This window comes from Dreissena polymorpha, chromosome 14 (genome assembly GCF_020536995.1).
Source record: "Dreissena polymorpha isolate Duluth1 chromosome 14, UMN_Dpol_1.0, whole genome shotgun sequence".
Classification (NCBI taxonomy): Eukaryota; Metazoa; Mollusca; class Bivalvia; order Myida; family Dreissenidae; genus Dreissena; species Dreissena polymorpha.
Window position 1 is genome coordinate 64553936 of NC_068368.1, and position 21395 is coordinate 64575330.

Here is a 21395-nt window from a genome sequence, read left to right on the forward strand (position 1 = left end):
CTTTCAAATTTGTTCAAATTATGCCCCTGGGGTCAAATGTGACCCTGCCCCGGGGGTCACAAAATTGAAAATTTGCTAATATATGGCCTATTTTGTGAAAACTTTCAAAATCTTCACGTCCATAACCATTGGGCCTAGGGCTATCAAATTTGGTATGTAGAGACATCTAATAGTCCTCTACCAAATTTGTTCAAATTTTGCCCCTGGGGTCAAATTTGACCCTGCCCCGGGGGTCACAAAATTGAACATATGCTTATATAGGGTCTATTTTGTGAAAACTTTACAAATCTTTCCGTCCATAACCATTGGGCCTAGGGCTACCAAATTTGGAATGTAGTGGCATATTATAGTCCTCTACCAAGTTTGTTCAAATTATGCCCCTGGGTCAAGTTTGACCCTGACCCGAGGGTCACAAAATTGAACATATGCTTATATAAGGCCCTTTTGTGAAAACTTTAAAAATCTTCTTGTCAATTACCGTATGGCATAGGGCTATCAAATTTGGTATGTAGTGACATGTAATAGTTCTTTTCTTAGTTTGTTCAAATTATGCCACTGGGGTCAAATTTAAAACCGCCCCGGGAGTCACAAAATTGAACATATGCTCATAAAGTGCTTATTTTGTGAAAACTTAAAAAAATTCTTGTCCATATCCATTGGGCCTAGGGCTACCAAATTTGGTATTTAGTGACATCTTATAGTCCTCTACCAAATTTGTTCAAACTTTATCCCTGGGGTCAAATTTGACCCTGCCCAGGGGTCACAAAATTGAACATATGCTTATATAATGTCTATTTTGTGAAAACTTTAAAAAAAAATCTTGTCCATAACCATTAGGCCTAGGGCTACACAATTTGGTATGCAGTGACATTGTATAGTCCTCTATTTAGTTTGTTCAAATTATGCCCCTGGGGTCAAGTTTGACCCTGCCCCGATTATATGCTTATATAGTGCCTTTTTTGTGAAAACTTTATAAATCTACTTGTCCTTAACCATAAGGCATAGGGCTACCAAATTTGGTATGTAGTGACATCTAATACTTGGGTCAAATTTTACCCTGCCCGGGGGGGGGGGGGTCACAAAACTGAACATACGCTTATATGGGGCCTATTTTGAGAAAACTTAAAAAATCTTTTTGTCCATAACCATTGGGCCTAGGGCTACCAAATTTGTTATGTAGTGACATCTAATAAACCTCTACCAAAATTGTTCAAATAATGCTTCTGGGGTCAACTTTGACCCTGCCCCGGGGGGTCACAAAGTTGAATAAACGCTTATAAAGCGCCTATTTTGTTAAATCTTTAAAAATCTTCTTGTCGAAAACCATTCGGACTATGGCTACCAAATTTGTTTTGCAGTAACATCTTATAGTCTTCTACCAAGTTTGTTCAAATTATGCCCTTTGGGTCAAATTTGACCCTGACCCGCGGGTCACAAAATTGAACATTTTATACGCTTATATCTTGCTTATTTTGTGAAAACTTTTAAATTATTCTTGTCCTTAACTCTAGGACCTAGGGCTACCACATTTTGTATGTAGTGAGATATAGTAGTCCTCTTCAAAGTTTGCTCAAATTATGCCCCTGGGGTTAAATATGACCCAGACCAGGGGGTCACAAAAGTGTACATGTGCTTAAATAGGGCCTATATTTAAGTGTTTGCACATGCCGAGAATATTTGTTTCAGCCTTGTTTCAGCAGTGGAGCGATAAAGGGCCATCGTGGCCCTCTTGTTATATAATTATTATGAAAAGGGGAGGCGGTGGTGGTATATTACAAAGAAAAGCACGTTTCTGAAAAGAAACTTACCGATCAGACTGACATCAAGCAGGGGCGCAGTAGATTCATTAAACAGAGCGCCATTGTCGCCTGCTTGGTTTGCCTCTCCATGGAATGGGATAAAAACCATTGGTTGATTCGTCTCTTCGACAGGGAGTTTCACTTGTTTCTTGATGAACCTTTCTCGAATTTTCTCAATGGATTGTTTTATTTTGTCTTTAAAACACCAAGCCATCACGAAGGCAATAACCATACAAAACGCTGTTGCGCTTATTATAATTATTATGTAGAGCGGTGGCCCATGTGATTCCAATGGTGACGTTGATATGGTACTGGTCTCGCTGAGAAGTGTAGAAACGTTTAGATCTGCTTCCGGTTGTATATAACCTACAATACATAAAACCGTGTGTACTGCTTAGAATTACAAAATACGTTGAGTGGAGTCTTGATTAAGTTGGATACTAATTTTTGACAAAAATAGTTTATACTGAAGTAGATGAAATGTAATCATAAAAAATACATGATGCCCAGCTATATATTGTTTATTTAACATATTTTTTTAATATCCTTTTTTTAGGGAATGTTTCTTTCTTGTTTGCTTTAGTGTCTTACTTCAAAACACTGAACAATTCACTACTCTCTAACAAACATACGATCAATAGAAACAAATACTAAGCTCTGTTTCGTGCTTGATAAATCAACAGAACAAGACTGTGAGACTCATACAGGGAATGCTTATATATCATTTTGGAGCTTTGTAAATTCAGACACTCACCTTCAAAGCAACAAGTTCACATATTGACGAATTGAAAAATTTCTGACTTTTTTAGTAAAAGATTTCAACGTTTATAAAACTGTATAATAATGCTATAAAAACAAATTTAAATTTAATACATTTTTCGGACAATACAAGCTCCGTTTCCACCGTTGGTATTAACACTGGTTATTTTTAGTTGGTCTCGTAAGCGGCCGACTAAATTTACAGAGCATGTTTTGCAAATCAGTATGTGCTTAACTACGCTAATGATGGTAACTCACTACGCTAGGAACGATTACCGCTGCCTTTCTCCACTGCAGACGACGAATGCTTAGGAGCGTCTGCTCTACTACTGCAGTGTGTGTATTTACCAGCTTGTAAGACGACATTGGCCAGTCTAGTGTTTATCATTGAAATCTGTACATATTGGCTGCTTAAAACGGGGCTTAATGCATGTCAAATAAGATTAGCCTGTGCACACTTATTAGTCTGTGCAATGCGCACAAGCTAATCAAGGACGACAACAGCGACCAACTTTAGTGCCTTCAGCGCTTTGATTATTTTACCTTTGCAATACGTGTCACATGCTTTGGGGAAATCGGGGCACAGTGTTGAGCAATTCTGTGCCCCCCTTACTGGGTCGATAAATGTCATCTGCTTTGCCATTTTACGTCTGTAATAAACAAAGATACAATAAACAAACGATCACAATATATTATTACATCATCAATAATACTTTCCTTAGTTTTCATTTACCTTTAATGACTTTATAGAGGATATTATTTCACAAGTTATCATACGGCCTTCGGGGCGATTATTCACTCTGCGGGCCGATTATCACTTCAAGCAACGAGGTATTAACTTCTAAGTAAAACACTGAACAATATCAATAATTTTCACAGTTATTTTTCATAGTTTGAAAAAGTGAATAAGCGTTTTTAATCATTAACATTTCCCTATTTTCCGCAGAAAAGCATAAAATAAACGCAGTACGTACATATACTAAAAATCCCCAAATGACTGGTATAAAAACAAAATGAAAATAGGGGATGGTCTAAGTTAATTTATTAATGAAATATTGTGGTTTTTCACGCTGGTTTCCCATCTTAAACATTCCTCATTCAATATTTATAAAACATTTAACGAACTATATCTAGCAGTTTATTTACTTGGAGCACTCCCTACTTTGACATTGAAACTGTTCGACAACAAGCATGGTTTTACTTTGCTATTTATATCGGCGCGCCGTATAAAGTTTACTTGTACCGAGATAAACGACGCGCCGCTGTCAGATATTAACTCATTTATGCCTAGTGGACTCTCCCATCCTTCTAAATTGGATCAATTTATTTCCAAAATAAGGATGCCTAGTATATTTATTTCTATATTTAGAATATTTCTTAGAGTAAATCCTTTAAGCAAACAGCGCAGAACCTGTTGACACGCCGCATCATGCGGCGTCTCATCTGGGTCTACGCTGTTTGCTAAGGCCTTTTTTCTAGACGCTAGGCATAAATAGGTGTAAGGCCGCATATTTAAACTCAAACCGTGACTACTTTTGTGGTATTAACACGCCATTGTGAGCAATGTGTTATTTTCGATTTTACTCACGGATCTTTATACAAACAAATAACATGTTTCGCGTTGTACAATACTTGTTAAAACAAGGGAAAAGGCGTTCCGAATCTAAGCGCAACACTGTCGAATGAAATACTTACTTAACTGTATTTATTGTAATTAAATCATGGTTTAATCTTCGCAGTGTCGCATTATCGCTTTTTAGTCGGCCACCTAACAATGCCTTGTTCTTCTGATTCATGACTATACATCAACTGGGACTAGTGACCCCAAATATTTGAACCTCGCTCTGTGAAAAGGAGTTTACTGCATGTGCGTAAAGTGTCGTCCTAGATTAGCCTGTTCAGTCCGCACAGGCTAGTCAGGGGCCACACTTTCCGCTTTTATGATATTTTTCGCGTCAAGAAAGGTCCTTCTAAGCAAAAATCAAGTTTAGGCGGAAATTGTCGTCCCTGATTAGCCTGTCCGGACTGAACAGGCTAATCTGGGAAGACACTTTACGCACATGCATTAAACCCCCTTTTCACAGAGCGCGGCTCATTTGTATAATTAATAGTGAGCAACGGTTTCGAAAATTATTTATTTATAGTATGAAAAGGACCTTTGTATCCAAAAGGGCTTCAAGGGGGTAGTTCAAGGGAGTACTCTCTTGAAAAAAAAATAATAAGAAAATAATATGACATACAAAACAAGTTTTGTAACAAATTAAAACAGTTTTGCATTTACTTTATAGTGTCTCTTTATCAAGGTGTTTGTTAAAGCACTCTATTTTGCCCCTTTTGTGTATAGCTCCTTAGTAATTAGTTAAATACCCGTTTGTGGTTGTATGTTTCATAACCGTGTTTAGCTTACTAGCATCTATTGTCAAACATCTCTTAAGTTGTGTTTTTGTTTTTTGTCTTCAATTTATATTGCGTAGTAAAGCTGGTTTTTCTTATGTAACATTAATTATTTCATCGGAAATTATTCAGCATTGCAAAATGCCATTTAAACAAAATTATTATTTCAGAATAGTAACTTCATCATAGACGATATGAAATACTTAAAACTATATTCTTTCGCTGGATATGCCTCATTTATTGCTGTAACACATCATCAGTCAAGAATTGCAATTAATTGGGCCATGATCTGTGAAAAGGGGATTTAATGTATGTGCGTACAGTGTCGTCCCATATTAGCCTGTGCAGTCCGCACAGGCTAATCAGGGACAACACTTTCCGCATTAACTGGATTTTTTCTAAGAAGATTCCATATTGAAACGAAAAATATCATTAAAGCGGAAAGTGTCGTCCCTGATTAGCCTGTGCGGACTGCACAAGCTAATCTGGGAAGACACTTTACGCACATGCATTAAACCCCCGTTTCACAGAGCACTGCTCAATTAATGAATAAGCGTTGGACAAAGATTGCTAACCAATCTACAATTCATCATAATACTTACAAAAGACGTGTATATAAGTATCTTCCAAACGTAATACTTTCACTATATAATCGTTGTTTCCAATGAAACACACATACACCATTCAAGAAATGTTCAGATATTTTTCATTTGAAGATTTGGATTTATCTTACAAAAGCGTTTATGTACAGTTATATGCTATTTAGTTTTCCAAACTGTAAACTGAATGTTGGCCTCATTTAAATCCGAAAGACGTTGGTCAGAATCAACTCTGGCCCCTCCCCAATGGAATCACTAGTTTTACATAGACTTATATAAGAAAACCCTTAAAAATAGTTTTTGTCTGGAACAAAAAAGCTAAGGGCTATCGTATTTGGTATGAATTATCATCGATAGGTCCTTTACAAATATTGATCAAATATCACCTTTGGGACAAAACTGGCACGTTTCCGGTGGTTTTAAGTTTTACAAAGAGAAGCTTGTAAACAATTTTCCTTTTTAAACAGAAAAATCGAAGGAATTTATATTTGATATGTAGCATCATTTAGCAGTCCTCTAAAAAGTATGTTGAAATAATGCCCATGTTGTCCAAATTGGTAACGTATCGGGGGTTTTCAGTTTAAAATATTCTTATAAAGGGAATGGCTTTAAAACCCGTCTTGTCTTAAACTGCAAAGCCCAATTCTTTAATATGTTATAGGTAGCATCATCTCAATTGAATGAGATCAACTTACCATATCCAGCGCACAGGTGGTTAGCGTGTCGCTATGATATTAATTAGTAAAAACATCATTTTGAATGAAAAATAATCAAATTATAACGAAAAATCAACTTCTCTGACAAATGTTTGTCACTAGCAATGTATTTAACTCAAAATGACCCGAAAACAGAGTGCATCGCTTCGAACAGCCATAACTTCATTAATTTTGCTGCGATTTTAATGAACTGGGTCTTATTCAACGCAGAAAGGAATTTACTTTATGGAAATGTAAATATCTTGAATTCTTCACGGAGTACAGTTGCCGACAGAAAATGGGTCTTATGCGCATCCACACAGTCTGATCTAATGGCAGGAAGAATTTGCATTTTAAGTTTACGGTAATATTGCTATTAAAATGTTATTTGCCAAATGTCATTATGATGATCAGATTATTTAAAGGATAGAAGCAATATATTAAGAATTCTGGAATGGCAACATAATGCAGATTACGTAAAATGTTCATGAAAGCCTCGCTTATATAAGTCTCTCTCTTGCAAAAACCGGGCCTAATGCATGTGCGTAAAGTATCATATCAGATCAGTATTGCAGTCCACACAAGCTAAACAGGGACGACACTTTCCGTTTTTGTCGCATTTTTCGTTTAAAGGCAGTCTCTTCTAAGCAAAAATCCAGTTTAGGCGGAAAGTGTCCGCCCTGATTAGACTGTAACGACTGCACGTGCTAATCTGTCATTAGATCATTGTTTATGTGTAAGTTTTACATGGTTATTTACAATCAAGTCATATTATATGAAAAATGCTTTAATAAAAACGTTTGTGAATTAATGTCGAAAAAATAATCAAATATGTGTTTATATTGCATTTTATCCATTGTACATTTATGTATAGGTGACAATATACATGTTTCAATTTGAATCTCAATATATTTATAGATTGGTCATGAAATAACCGGACTCGTACTATATTTAGAATAGCATTTAGGATTGTGTACTATATATATTTCAATAATTATAAATCTTACCCCGTTTTGCTTGTTATTGCTAATAGACACAGCGATAAATATCGTAAGGGAGAGCTGTTAATTACTCAAGCGATATATTATATTTTACTTGTAAAAAAAGGAAACCATGGTACATTCGAAAATCTATTAAATTACGAGTTTTTATCTAATCGACGTTATAGTTGGCTGGATTATCCGTATTATAAATAAATAAAGGAACTACTTTTAACATTAAAGCAATACCCGGAATTTACACAAAAAAACAAGTCAACAAAAATATGGAATTGGCTGGTGTATATATTCACATAAGAAATTTACAGATTAAATAAGATATCGTTTCAACAATGCGCAAATGGTGCATGTAAAATATAACTTATATACATCATTCATGTATACTTCCACACACTCGGTCAAATTAAATTCATAATATTATTAATTAACTTTATAATATTAGACGAGAATGTGTTCGATTTGCGCACCCTATACAAGTTGAGCCTGGCCAATAAAACTCGAAACTCGCCTTAAACGAAAAAAAGGCGGCCAATATGGAAAAAAACACGACCAATACAGAAAAAGGTCGGCCAATACGAGATTCAGCCAATCAAAAACCAGGAAAAACTCGGCCTGAGAATCTGAATTTTCGACCATTTTGGACGCCATTTTGAAATTGTACGCTTAGTTTTGGGGCAAAAGTTTTAATCATTAAAAATATACTTAAAGCACTCAGCCCCTAATATATTCAGCACCCATATTCGACAATAACAATAGTGCAGTGTAACCAGTAACAGTAAGGTTCAATATTTGAGCGTACATAAATAACAACTTTCAATATTTGCAAGATTCAATGAGCGATGAAAGCAAAACTAATTCGAAATCGTGGAGGATTTACACATTACAAATGCAATTCCTAATTACTATAAGTAAGTTTTTAATCCCTATTGTCTTTATAAGTTGTATAAGTCTTTTTCGTGGGTATGTTCGATATGTGATTGTCATAATTTTTCGAGTAGCTCATCGCACTCGTTGGCGTCTCTCTCTTCCCATAACAGGTTTGAACCACTAAATGATGATACACAGACCAGATGGACTAAAACGCAGACAGCCACCAAGCCTGGGTCTCCGAAAACACCCTTTAAACAGTACCCAAAATTAAAAGTTTAAATTTTCAATCCATAGCAAATAAAAAAAGCTGAATTCTATGCATTATTAGATAGTCATAAACCGGATATTGTTGTAGGTACGGAATTCTAGCTGACTGAAGATCATAAAGACTGTGAAATTTTCCCAAAATCTTTAGGTTACACCCCCTTCAGAGAAGACCGAAGCAGCAAAGGTGGAGGAGTTTTTATTTTGGTGAAAGACACAATTTTGGCAACTGAACAGAAACAGCTAAAAAACAAATGTGAAATACTCTGGATTAAAATTCATTTAACCTCCTGTAAACCTCTATATATTGCAGCATACTGTCGATTAAAAGAAGATGATGTGCAAAGTTCAGAAGAAATTAGGAAATCCCTAGAGCTAACCGCCAACCTGAAAGGAAAATTTTGGATACTCGGAGATTTTAATTATCCCAAGTTCTCCTGGAATACAGAACACAGACCCACAATTAAACCTGGATGTAGTCATGTAAAACTTTATGATGATTTTATTGATTTGCTTGCAGATTTTAACCTTACTCAAATGGTGACTGAAAACACAAGAGGAAACAACATCTTGGATCATTTCCTGACCTCTAATCATACTCTTGTTAACTCTGTAAAGACTCTTCCATGCATTTCAGACCATGATATTGTATCTTTTATTTCAGATCTAAAACCAAAATTAACAAAACAGAAACCCAGGGTTGTACCGCTGTATAGAAAGGCAGACTGGGTTTCCTTCAAAACCCACATGAAAGGAGTGAGCGACAGGGTGCTTGAAAAAGGTGAATGTACCTCGGTAGAAGATTTTTTGTCATTTTTTCAGATGGGATACCAACTGGTATTAAACAATTTATTCCCACAAAAACTATAGGCACAAGAAGATCATCACCATGGATTACCCAACCAATAAAACGACTAATGAGAAAAAGAGATACAATTTATTTCAGACTCAAAATCAAAGGAGCTCATGAGACCAGCATATGTTCCTAAATATTAAAAACCTTATCAAACGAAATACCAAAATTGCTTATAATAAATATATCGAGTCTATTTTAGGCATTGAAGACCCTGACGTCCAAGAAAACAGATCCAACTTTAATCCGAAGAAACTGAATAGTCTCTAAAAAAAACTCCAAACAAGACGCTCAAGGTATTTCCACTCTTTTTGACAATGTTTCAGGAAAATCAACTTCTGTGAATCAAGAAAAGGCCAATGTGTTGAACCAACAGTTCCAATCCGTTTTCACACCTATGTTAACCTTTCTCAATCATGCCTCTCCTTTTTCAGAAATCTTAATGAAATGTCATCATCATCTTTCAGAAAATTTCCAACAATGCCAAAGATCACAGTCAGTGTCAATGGGGTGCAGAAGTTGCTATCCAATCTTAAACCAGACAAGGCAGCAGGTTCAGACACCATCAAAACTCTCTTTCTAAAAGAATTAAGTTCAGAAATTTCTCCAATAATAACTCTCCTTTTTCAGAAATCCCTGTAATACCGCTGTTCAAGAAAGGGAGCAAAGAAGACCCAGCATATTATAGACCTATCTCTCTCACCTGTATTTTATGTAAATCCTTAGAACATATAGTTGCTTCTAATCTTTCAGCTCATTTAAATATATATAACTTACTTTATGACTTACAGCATGGTTTCAGAGAAAAGCGTTCCTGCGAAACACAACTTATACAACTCATTGATGACCTGGCACGAAATATGACATCTGGAAAACAAACTGATCTAATATTGCTTGATTTCAGCAAAGCGTTCGACAAAGTTGACCATCTTAAACTGCTTTTCAAATTACAGGAACATGGTGTGGATAAAGATACTTTCTCGTGGATCAAATCATTTTTTATAGGTCGCACTCAACGGGTTGCTCTAGATGGAGAACTATCATTAGAGGTACCAGTGACATCCGGGGTACCACAAGGGTCTGTGCTTGGTCCGTTACTTTTTCTTCGCTATATAAACGACTTACCTCAGTCTATTACCTCTCAAATTCGCATATTTGCAGATGACACTGCCGTATACCTAACAATCAACAACATGCATGACTGCCACACTCTACAAGAAGATCTAGATAAACTAATGAAATGGGAACATCTTTGGGACATGGAGTTCAACCCAAGTAAATGCCAAGTTTTAAACATAACCAGAAATAAATCAAAATTCTCTTTTAATTACAGGCTCCATGGACAAATATTAGAAACTGTTGACAATGCAAAATACTTAGGCGTGGACATTTCAAAAGACCTTTCCTGGAACACCCATATAAATAGAATTACAAATAACGCTAATAAATCTCTTGGTTTTCTCCGCAGAAACATACAGACGAGAAATTCCAACATTCGCCATACAAGACCATGGTTAAACCACAGGTTGAATATGCTTCTTCCGTATGGAGCCCTCATACATTACAAATATACAAAAAAATTAAAATATACAGCGCCGAGCAGTCCGCTGGGTCAAACAAAACTATTCCCCATATGACAGTGTCACCTTCATGCAACAGGAACTTGGTTGGCAGACCCTACAAGAAAGACGAAATAACACTATATAAATAATGTTTTTTAAAATTGTTAAAGGTTTAGTGGCTGTATCCCTACCATCATATATCGAGCGACCCACAAGATTCACTCGTCACATGCATCCCCTCACCTACAGACTGATCCATACTACTGCACATTATTATAAGTTTTCATTTTTTCCAAGTGCTATTGTGACGTGGAACAACCTCCCCGCCACTTCAGATTTACATCCTGATCTTGAAGGGTTTAAGCAGTCCCTGCCTTCCCCCTCTGCCTCTTAAACTCTGGGAGACATGTTTTTATCAGTTTTTAACCTTAAATCACTTCACCTTTTAATAAATCTAACATACTTTTAACATTCTCACTTTTTCACTTTTAACACTTTTACCTGCACTGACTGCGCACCTGTCGATAATACCCGAAAGGGGAGTTAGACAGTACATATAGATAGATAGATAAAAACAGCGATAGTGGATCCAGTCTGGCTGGAATGTTATTCAGGTAAATTTTGCATAATTTCTCGACCTGTCAAATTGTGTTCCAACTTCCAGCATCATGTTATGTCTTGAAAGTATCTTTCGTTATATACTTTGTTGAAATGCTATTGTTTTTATGCTTTATCAGTAATATCGCCTTCAAATTACAATATTAATAAAATTCTAATTTTTCTTCTGAAATAAAATGCATGGAACATTTGTTTCCTTTGCAACAATATTCAATCTTTGTTATAAATTAACAAGATATCTCTTAAAAGGTTGGCTAGATTGAACTTTACAGGTACGCAGTTGTTAAATACTATCAGCAAAGCGGGTGTTTGGGGGCGGTAGCCCCGATACTAAAGAAATATAAAGGATAACACGGATTATTACTATTAGGTGTTGTGTTAGGTGTTGCGCGCTTAGCAACGATAAAATAATACGCTTTTCCATTCTTTTTTACGTATTGGTAAAATTCAATCGCCCAAAAGGTATTTTGGTGTACATAACATTTTCAAAGTATTTTGCATGGGAATATAAACAGGGAAAAAGTTGTATGGATCAGAAATTGTGCTATTTTTCAAAATTTTATCATTCATTTTAAATAGTAAAAACATGTAATTCGAAATTGAAGCTTTTCCTGCTGTATAATATTATAAAGTTTATTAATAAAATTGTCATATTGAGCTTCAGACAGCCGTATTGATCTGCGGCCTGAGGCCAATACGGCTGTCTTCAGCTCAATAACAAAGCCAATATGAATTCAACTAATTAATAACATTATAAGACAAACCACAGAATATGCACTTCATACCGATATTAAATTACATAACGTAACATAACGTTTATTCGGCATTAAATAGCATATTGCAAATTTATAGCCTATACACATTATGTGCTTGAGACAGCATTAATAAATAACATATCACAAACGTTGTTCACATAAGGAAAAATATTTCTTAATTAAACTTTCATAACAAGTAAACATAAAATAGTTCACACTTAAAAACAATCTGAACTATACGAAATACATGTAACACCGCAAATGTACTCCTTAGTACCCTGCTATATCGTCTTTTTGTGTGAAAACATAAGATAATGACCAACACAATATCTAGATTGGATTAAGTACACATGTGCTAACCAGATAATTCTTATTTACAACTATCACAATATACACATAATATGGACACTTTTGTTCACACATTCCTTCGAAGTTTATGTTAATTAAACAAAAATTACCTTAACGTTGAAAACGTTTATAAAAAAATGCATGTTATTATTTGCCAGATATCGAGGTTAAAACAACTTTTACAGCCAGGCGCACCAATACGCAGACACCTTTATTCATGGCTTTTACCAGTTTCCTTTCCTTTTTTATAAACATGTATATGGTACTTTTCTTTAATTAAAACTCTTGCAAAAGTTGGTTCATGTGTCAGTCTGTCAATACGTCCCCATATTTGCGTAGTCCATACGTCCCATCGATGTTCCATTCATATCCCATGTATGTGTCAACCCATTTCTGCTTCTTATTTCGCGGTGCATTTGCCCTTTAATAAGTAGATCATTATGTTTAAGGTATATTGTCCGTGGACATAAAGGGAATCGTTAGCGCTAGGAAACAGTCAGCAAGGATAAACCGCTGACATAATGTAAACCGAAACTTGATTAGTTCCAGATATCCCCTGCTTTTGAAAACCAAACAATGTTCCTTTGATACCACTAGAGCTTGTTCCATATTGCAAATTACATTTCCATTTCAATAATAAGATGATATGGATGTGATTTTGGAAAGGTTTATATGGCTCAGCCCGCTTTCTTCCCCTAGATTATTATATTTTGTTCACAATCAAATTCTGGTATCAGTCACTGGCTTGGAAAGTATCATCTAGTCAACTGCACCCTGACGAAAACTTTCATAAGGTCAGAGGTGGCTGATGAGCGGATGTATCAACTTGACTTGGTTCGCTTTGTTCTCCCCACGTCACACAATCCTGCTGCGTCGACATGGTCGATCGTAACTGCCAGTATAGCCTGTAAAGAGCCTAAAAGATATTTAATCACAAAATGTGTTTTATTATTAAACGGAAATATCGAGGCTCATTCCCCAAGATATGAACCTGCTTTAAAACTATGCCAATCCCCTTTTTGTTAATCTAGACATTAGGCAATCACGCCACTTTAAAGACAGTGTAACACTTGAAGATGTAACAGATAACGGCGGGGATAGAGCTATAAGGCAGCTAATTAAACATTGAATTATGTGTAATACATGTACCTTTTAAGCCGTCGATATACCCATTTGAACGTTGAACAAAATCGTAAGTTGTTATAAATAAAAAGAATGAGGGTTAACAATGACGTTAATCCGTAGTGGTAATCAACTACCACTACTCGGATACGGGGTAGATACGACCAGCGAAACACCAGAAGTAACTGTCGGAAATCTTAAGGGCGGGGGTCACTTAAAGTTTCGAATCAAGTGTAATAGTTTTTGACGTTACACTACGCTGATGCCTGGTATACGTTTTTATATTGAGGCTGTAGCGTGTATAGCTGTCAATCATCTTTAGGTACGTCCATTTACCGTGAATACATTATGTACGAAGATGAAAATGAATTATATTTTAGATTTTACAAACAGTAAAAATGATTCTGCAAGTGATCGTTACGTCATGTAAAATACGTAATACAACAGATCCGTTCGAGCTAATGCAGACAGGGCGTGTGTATATAATATCATTATTATAAAAAGGGAGCGTAGTGGTATGTTACACAAAAATGCAGGATACTCGTCGATTCTAAACCTAACCTGATCTTTTGCAAAGGGAGACGATTGTAACGTGTTACCTACCGATCATAAAGCTGAAAGGTTTGATTCTTCTGTATCATCGAGCAGAGACGCAGCAGGTTCCTGAAAAAGAGCGCCGTTGTTGCCTGCTTGGTTTGCTTCGTCTTGGAGTGGGATGAGAACAACTGTTTGAGCCGTCTCTTGAATGGGAAACTTCAAGTGCTTCTCGCCAAGCCTTTTCCGAATTTTCTCAATGGAGCTTTTTATTTTGTCTTTAAAACAGCACACTATCACGTAGACAATAACCAGAAAAAACGCAGCTGCGATTATGATTATGATGTATGGCGGTGGCCCATATGGTTCCATTGGTGACGTTGGTATGGTACTTGTCACGCTGAGGAGTTTCGAAAGGTTTACCTCTGGTTGAATATAACCTACAATTTATATAAACGTATACAAGTTAGTTTTGTTAATGCGTTGTTAATTAGCACGACATTTTATGTTATCGTATTTCATTTTAGCATGGAAAACAATAAGTTCAGCGACGAGGTGTTGCTTATTATACTTCAACTGCTTTGGTTAATTCTTCAAATTAAACATATGAATATACTAAAATATCTGAACAAGTCCGTTTAACAATTATAAAGCAAGATGACCATATGACCACATTTACCTTTGCAATACTGGGCACATCCTTTGGGGAACTCAGTACACAGTTTCGAGCAATTCTGTGCCCCAATCACTGGGTCGATATAAGTCATCTGCCGTTCCATTTTACTGTTGTAATAAAATCCAAAACGCAATAACAAACTATCAAAATACGTTGTTACATTAGCGGTTTTTTTTTTCATTTACCTGCATGGCCTATATAAAGGCTACTTTTTTAACGGGTGATCATAAAATATATGTATTTTATATCATTACGATTGAATAAAAATCGTTACTCTACCGGAAACCAACACACTTTCTTTTTATTGAATGTTTTTCCACGTTTGTGCACATTGTAAAATATTCAGCGGGAAAATTTCGCTGGAAGAACAATGTCATAACGTTATAAAACCACGCTATTTCACACTTAAACGGTAAAAATATCAATAATATTAAGTGATTTTGTTAACGTACATAGGTTAAAATAGTGAATTTTCGTTTTAAACTCACAGGTTTTTCCCTATTAACCACAGAAAAGCATCGAATTATATATAGTGTCATTTTTATTTACACCTGTCTTTGAATGATCTATTTATATACGAGAGCATGTAAGTACATAAATACAACACTAACAACTTGTTTATCATTTAAGCTGCGGTTTTATTCAATGCTTTTTTCTTTCATTTATTTATAAGGTGGTGTTGCTTTTTCACGCTGGTTTCCTTATAATGAAAAATCATATGATTCTTTGTTTATAAGATAATATAACGCACCTATATAGGACTGTTTATTGACTCGAAACTCTCCCCACTTCGACCTTCAAACTTGTCGGTTAAATGGTTCAGTTTTCCATGTGAATAGGCCCGCTGTATACATGTGTACCGATAGCTGACTTATATCGAGATAAACACCCTTTAGGACCGGTGTCAAAATATAAGGCCGCGTATTTAGACTCAATCCAAACCGTGACTCCTCACTTTCGTGGTATTAACGCATCACTGCGTAGTGTTTGTTATCTGTATGTATATATATGTTACTCATGAATCTTCATACAAATAAATAACATGTTTTGATCACTCTGAAACTCGTTTAAATTTCTGTAAACATTTTGTTTATATACTAATTTCATTGCTTATATCAACACACAACACTCTCACGCATAATGTTAACACATGAAGAAGTATATAAATATGATATTATTTACCCGTTCTCCAAGTATAAATGTATTAACTGCTAATTATTTCACGCATGTATGAATGTCTAATAATATAAATTTGTTATCACGGTGAGCTGTAATTTTCTAAAATGAATAACATATTTGATCTGTTCTGTTCTGTTAGGTTGAAGCATGGAAATAGACATTCCGAGCCTGAGAACATAGTTGTCGAATAAATCCCATTGCACATATTTGAGCCTCGCTCTGGGAAAAAGGGGCTTAATGCATGTGCATAAAGGGTTGCAATCCGCTTAGGCTAATCAGCGACGAAACTTTTCGCTATCTGGCATTTTCCGTTTAAAGGAAGTCTCGTATTGGCGAAAATCAAGTTAAGGTGGACATTGCACAGGCTAGTCTTGGACGACAGCGCATGTATTCAGCCCCGTTTTCCAAAAGGCGCGGCTCGTTTTAATGAAATCACATAATAATCAAAATAACTTTCTTATTATTTTTATTTGCAGACTAATGATCCCTTGTCCCTTTGATTGGCTATGAATAAACTCGGATTTATGACCTTCAGGCTTATTAACACTTAACCTTTTAGATACGTATTTTGACGCAATTGTTAGTGCCTTAGAAAGTTACATTTAATCAATGCTATTCTTACTAAATTCAAGTTTTAAAGGCTTCATTTCCAACCCTTAGTTACTGATTAGCAGCAGACAGCATAAAACGTGAACAGACTGCGAGTAACTCGCAGGCTGTTCTGGTTTTATGCTGTTTACAAAAACCATTTTCACTTGGCTTTTTAGTGGGAAAGGGTTAATTAGCAGCTAATAGCGGACTCGAACATAATGTACTAATATTATAAACATTCGGTATAAAAACTGGCATCAAAAGGGTGGTTGAAGGGGTAATTTCTTTTCCAAAAAAATACGTAATAACACTGGCATATTACACAAGGTTTATAAAATATTGAAACAGTTGTGTTTTTACTGATAAGTGTTTCTTTATTATAACTATTATTTGTTTTGTTGGGCGCGGTTTGTTAAAGTAATCTTTATTGTCCCTTTGTTAATAGCCCCTTAGTAGGGAGTTTTATACCCGTAAGCGGTTTAAAGTTTTACAAAAACGTGATGATGAAGCGAGTGTTTGTCACTGAAGGTGAATCATTCGACTGATTTCGACTCTTGTTGACGAATCAAAGAAATTGCGCGTTTCATCAAATTGAAAAATAAAAAGTCTTTGTATTTTGTTTACACGTACAATTTATTATAAAATGATTTTGAAATGAATGTGGTTATTTTTGCTGTTTCCACTGTTTTTTGTTAATATAAAGTTGAGTATACATGTTAATACTCAATTCAGTGTATATACAAACACATGAACATTCTCACGAATAATTTATTATTATCTTTATTACTATTGTTTTCACCCATGCATGAATGTTTTATATTGATCTCGATGAGCTGTTAAATGCTTAAGAAAATAAAATATTTGTTCTGTTCTGTTCTGTCCGTAAACCGGAAAGCTAAGTAATACGTTGTCACCTTCCTAAAGTATATCTTCGTGTAAGAGTTATCATAGTCATAATTTCAAATTGATAAGGCGTTAAAGCGTTACAAATGATTAACGACTGCATAATGTCGAATGTTTAAGTTGTCTCCTTGAATACATGATCGAAAATGCATCACGAATTGCAATACTCTGTGGCCGTGATATTAAGTTTGCCTAATTTTATTCCAAAGGACAGTGCTCATAATTTCATCGAGCATTTCCCTTACTTTGTTTCTTAATTAATTTTCTTTTTCTTGTTTTTATATGAGAGCAAAAGAAGAATTATTTTCATCATTTAAATGGATTTAAAAATCTAATAAATCTAAGTGTTATGTATTATGAAATAAGTGCATTTCTTCGGTGATTTTGCTTTTACCAATTATAGTTATGCATCGAAAGCTTTTATTTATCCCACTTTTACAGCGAATTCGGTTGATTAAAGCCCCGTTGATTAAAGTTCTGCTATAAACCACGACACGAAATGACGTCATTTTTTCGACAAAATGACGTCATAAATCCAGCAAAATTATCCAGTTAAACTAACTTTGTTTAAATAAAAAGGTTTACTGAATAAAAAGTGGGATAAATAGAATTATATATTAGTGAGGATTATAGATCAGGTTTATCATTCTCGGCACGAAAACGAAAAAGCACTCCCCGAGGCTCGTACACTTACCTATTATTCGCTTTATAAATGTGCAATATGTTCTATGTCTTCCAGATTGGTAAATATTAGTTTGTCAGTCCTGTTTGAATTGATCTAATATGCTGAATTTTATTATATTTGGTCAAGGTGCAACAGCGTCTTTGGTGATCCGTAAATCCGCAAGACCCATTTATTTGTCTATTGTTTGATGCTTGATGCCCAGTTATTTTATTGTAATTGACTCCATTCACTGCGACTGTTTTCAGATTGAGATAAACCTTTTGTATAAGGTTGTGTTCCCGCAAACATTTTAATCAAGTATCGATAAATAATATTTTGTTGTTGTTTATACAGTGGTATTCTTCCTAGTTTGCCATTAAGGCACATAAGATTTGTTGATGTTTTCTTAAAAAAAGCGAATGCATGGAAAATTATTTCCATCATTTTAAAGCTATTTAAACTGGTTGATTTTTTATATTGGGTACATTTTTTATAACCACAATACCAGCCGACCATCCCGTGTTTTTATTTTACTTTGGTATCAATCTGTGTCGCACATGGCTGCAATGTAACAGTTTCATGGTCTGTTTAACTTAAATGTTTATTGCTATTTAAATAATCCTGTCATAATGTATGTATCGCGTATTCATGTTTGTGTATGTTAACACTTTAACGGTCTTATTTAACGAGTATGAGCTTGATCAAAGTTACAATTTGTAAGACTTTTTGTCACGCGAACAACATGTTTTTCAGATCGTTGTGATTGAAAGAGGTTTTCAGATACGAATGGATACATTGAAGGAAGATTGCTGCCGCCATTGCATTGATAACCGCATTAATATGTTTAGACGATAAACGTTTAATTTCCAGAAATATTAAATACATAACTTAAACAGATTAAAAATAAAACATGCAACTGTAAATATATTGATTTCAATTGAAAGTCTATTATTTAGAATAAAAAATGTTCTTTAAGATAAAATGTTATATATTCATCTGCTTAATGTATTTTTACGTAGCGATTGCCAACAGCATAATTCAATCTTTCTAATTTGTAACAGGTTTTACTCTAATAAGCTTATATATTTACAAACTTTTATTTGTATTTATCATGTCACAATCTTAAATCTTATGTCTCGAAATGATTTGTTTAATATCGGCATCATCCAAAACTCACATAAGGCATAGCTTTCTTCAATGTTCATTCGTAAATCAATTTTGTAAACACTTCTTTATACAACTTCTCAACAACCGTTTTAATTCCTTGAATAACAAAGCCATTCAAATGCAAATTCTCATGGATCTAAAATTTGTTATTATATCGTTAAAGGAATCTATTCACTTATTTGTATCGCAGGTGCCACATGTAAAAGAACACTGAACATGAGGGAACGAAATAAAACTATAGCCGAACACTCAGCCTGAAAAAAGGCATTTTCGTTTATGAGTTATAAGCATAATCAATTGATACAATTAATTAGCGGTACAGACGGGAAACGATTGAATGATTTAGAGGGCTTTTGTTGTTTTCGTTGTTTTATGTCACCATACGTTGACTGCTCATATAAAGTATAACATGCAACATATTATGTAACAGCTCGTCCTGCCTGAAGATAAACAAGTAGTTTTTTAATCAAAATGTCAGTGGTTGAAGCTCAGGTGGGGGTTAACTTATTTTTCTTTTTTTCGTGTGGTTCTTTGGTTCCGATCTTTACATGTATCAATTCAAATAATTAAATGACCAACATAAAAAATCCAAACTCTGAGAGTAAGTTTCTTTAATACGTATAGATTGTATTTACCCTGATAACGTTATAATACCCTAATAGGAAGAGGGAAGATTATTAATGCCATTTATTTCGCACGGATATACATTGTTGGAGTGAGATCATGTAACTGCTGATAGCAGGTGATTACATGCTGAACAGTCGAATATACCTGTTAAACAATCCGTGTTTAGGTTTAAGAGATGACGTTATGTGGCTCTCAGTTTTCTTCACTGTTTTGTATGATGACTGTGTCTAAAATGGCGGATGGAAACACGTTAAAGTACGTATTAAGTTTATATTATTTGGTTTTGATTCGCAAACAAAATTACTGTTACCAAGCATCATCCTACAAATAAATGAACAATTTAGAATCTATATTTTGGAATGTTATATTACACTTGGAAATAGGGCCAAGTCGGACACATGTTTAACTGTCGCGTTTTTTATGAATAATATTTATTGTAAAAGATGGCATCGCCTTTATAATCCATAAGAGCAATCTGTAAATTTGATCCAAAATGACAACATATATCATTGTTAGCTCGGCTGTTTTCGGAGAAAACCCGAGGTATTGTCATAGCCAGCTCGTCGTGTCGTCCGCCTTCCGCGTCGTGCTAAAACCTTAACATTTTGTCAAGGTTTTGAACATTGGCTATAAAATCAAAGTGCTTCCACCTACAACTTTGAAACTTCATATGTAGCTGCACCTTGATGGGTTCTACACGCCTCACACATATTTGGGTCACTAGGTCAAGTATCAAGATCACTGTGACCTCTAAAAAAATCAAAAAAATCTGACAAGCTTTCATTTATTAAAAAAATGCACCCGCAGCCTAGCGTTGGTACCCATTATGCGGTGCTCTTGTTAAAATTTGCAGTACAGCTTTTAAAGGAGATATTATTCTTCAGCTAAACAAACTGACGTTTTTTTTACAATATAATTCTTTATTGTGAAGTGAAGCAGAGAGAGCACATAATTAATGAAGTAAGTACACTAGGTATTCCGGAAGATGTAGAACCTATGCATAATAAAAAATACACACTTATATTTTAAACTTACCTTAGCATACCATTCTCAGTCAGACCTTTTGAAAGCAACTTTTGTCCGTCCTTCGTCGTGCATTGGGCGTTGTGAAAAAAATGCCCTGTGCACAGACTAGAAGACATATACCATGCCCAACTGTCGGGAAACTTGGTCAGAGCATTAACACACGTATATATCGACTCGGTTCAAATCTGGGTTAATTTGGTTACACAATTACGTCAACTGTTGAAATTTAAAAAAAATCAAACACACGGTTTATTCTTTGTCAAACTTCTTTAAAACATTAGTCCCAATGAACTTTCGGCTGAGTTTAAATTTGGTTCATGTTGGGTCCAAATCTTAGCCTAAAGGTGAAAAAAAAAATAAAAAAAATTCTGAGCACTCTTGAAGAGATATGT

The 21395-nt window shown here is 35.0% G+C and overlaps 2 protein-coding genes across 16 annotated transcripts in view; one reads left to right on the forward strand and one right to left on the reverse strand.

Moving 5' to 3' along the window:
* Nucleotides 1–21395, forward strand: part of LOC127857571 (uncharacterized) — a 154132-nt gene that overhangs the window by 45379 nt on the left and 87358 nt on the right. The window contains exons 4-5 of one of the 15 annotated variants that reach the window (XR_008038493.1): nucleotides 10393–10506; nucleotides 10700–11573. The exons of 12 other annotated variants lie outside the window; for them this stretch is intronic. The gene's annotated coding sequence lies outside the window, so the exon portion shown is untranslated. Of the gene's footprint in view, nucleotides 1–10392; nucleotides 11578–20137; nucleotides 20233–21395 lie in introns of those variants that run through there. 2 more of the 15 variants (XR_008038492.1, XM_052394031.1) reach the window with 2 other exon arrangements.
* Nucleotides 1–21395, reverse strand: part of LOC127857573 (uncharacterized) — a 105985-nt gene that overhangs the window by 23117 nt on the left and 61473 nt on the right. The gene's annotated exons all lie outside the window — the stretch shown is intronic.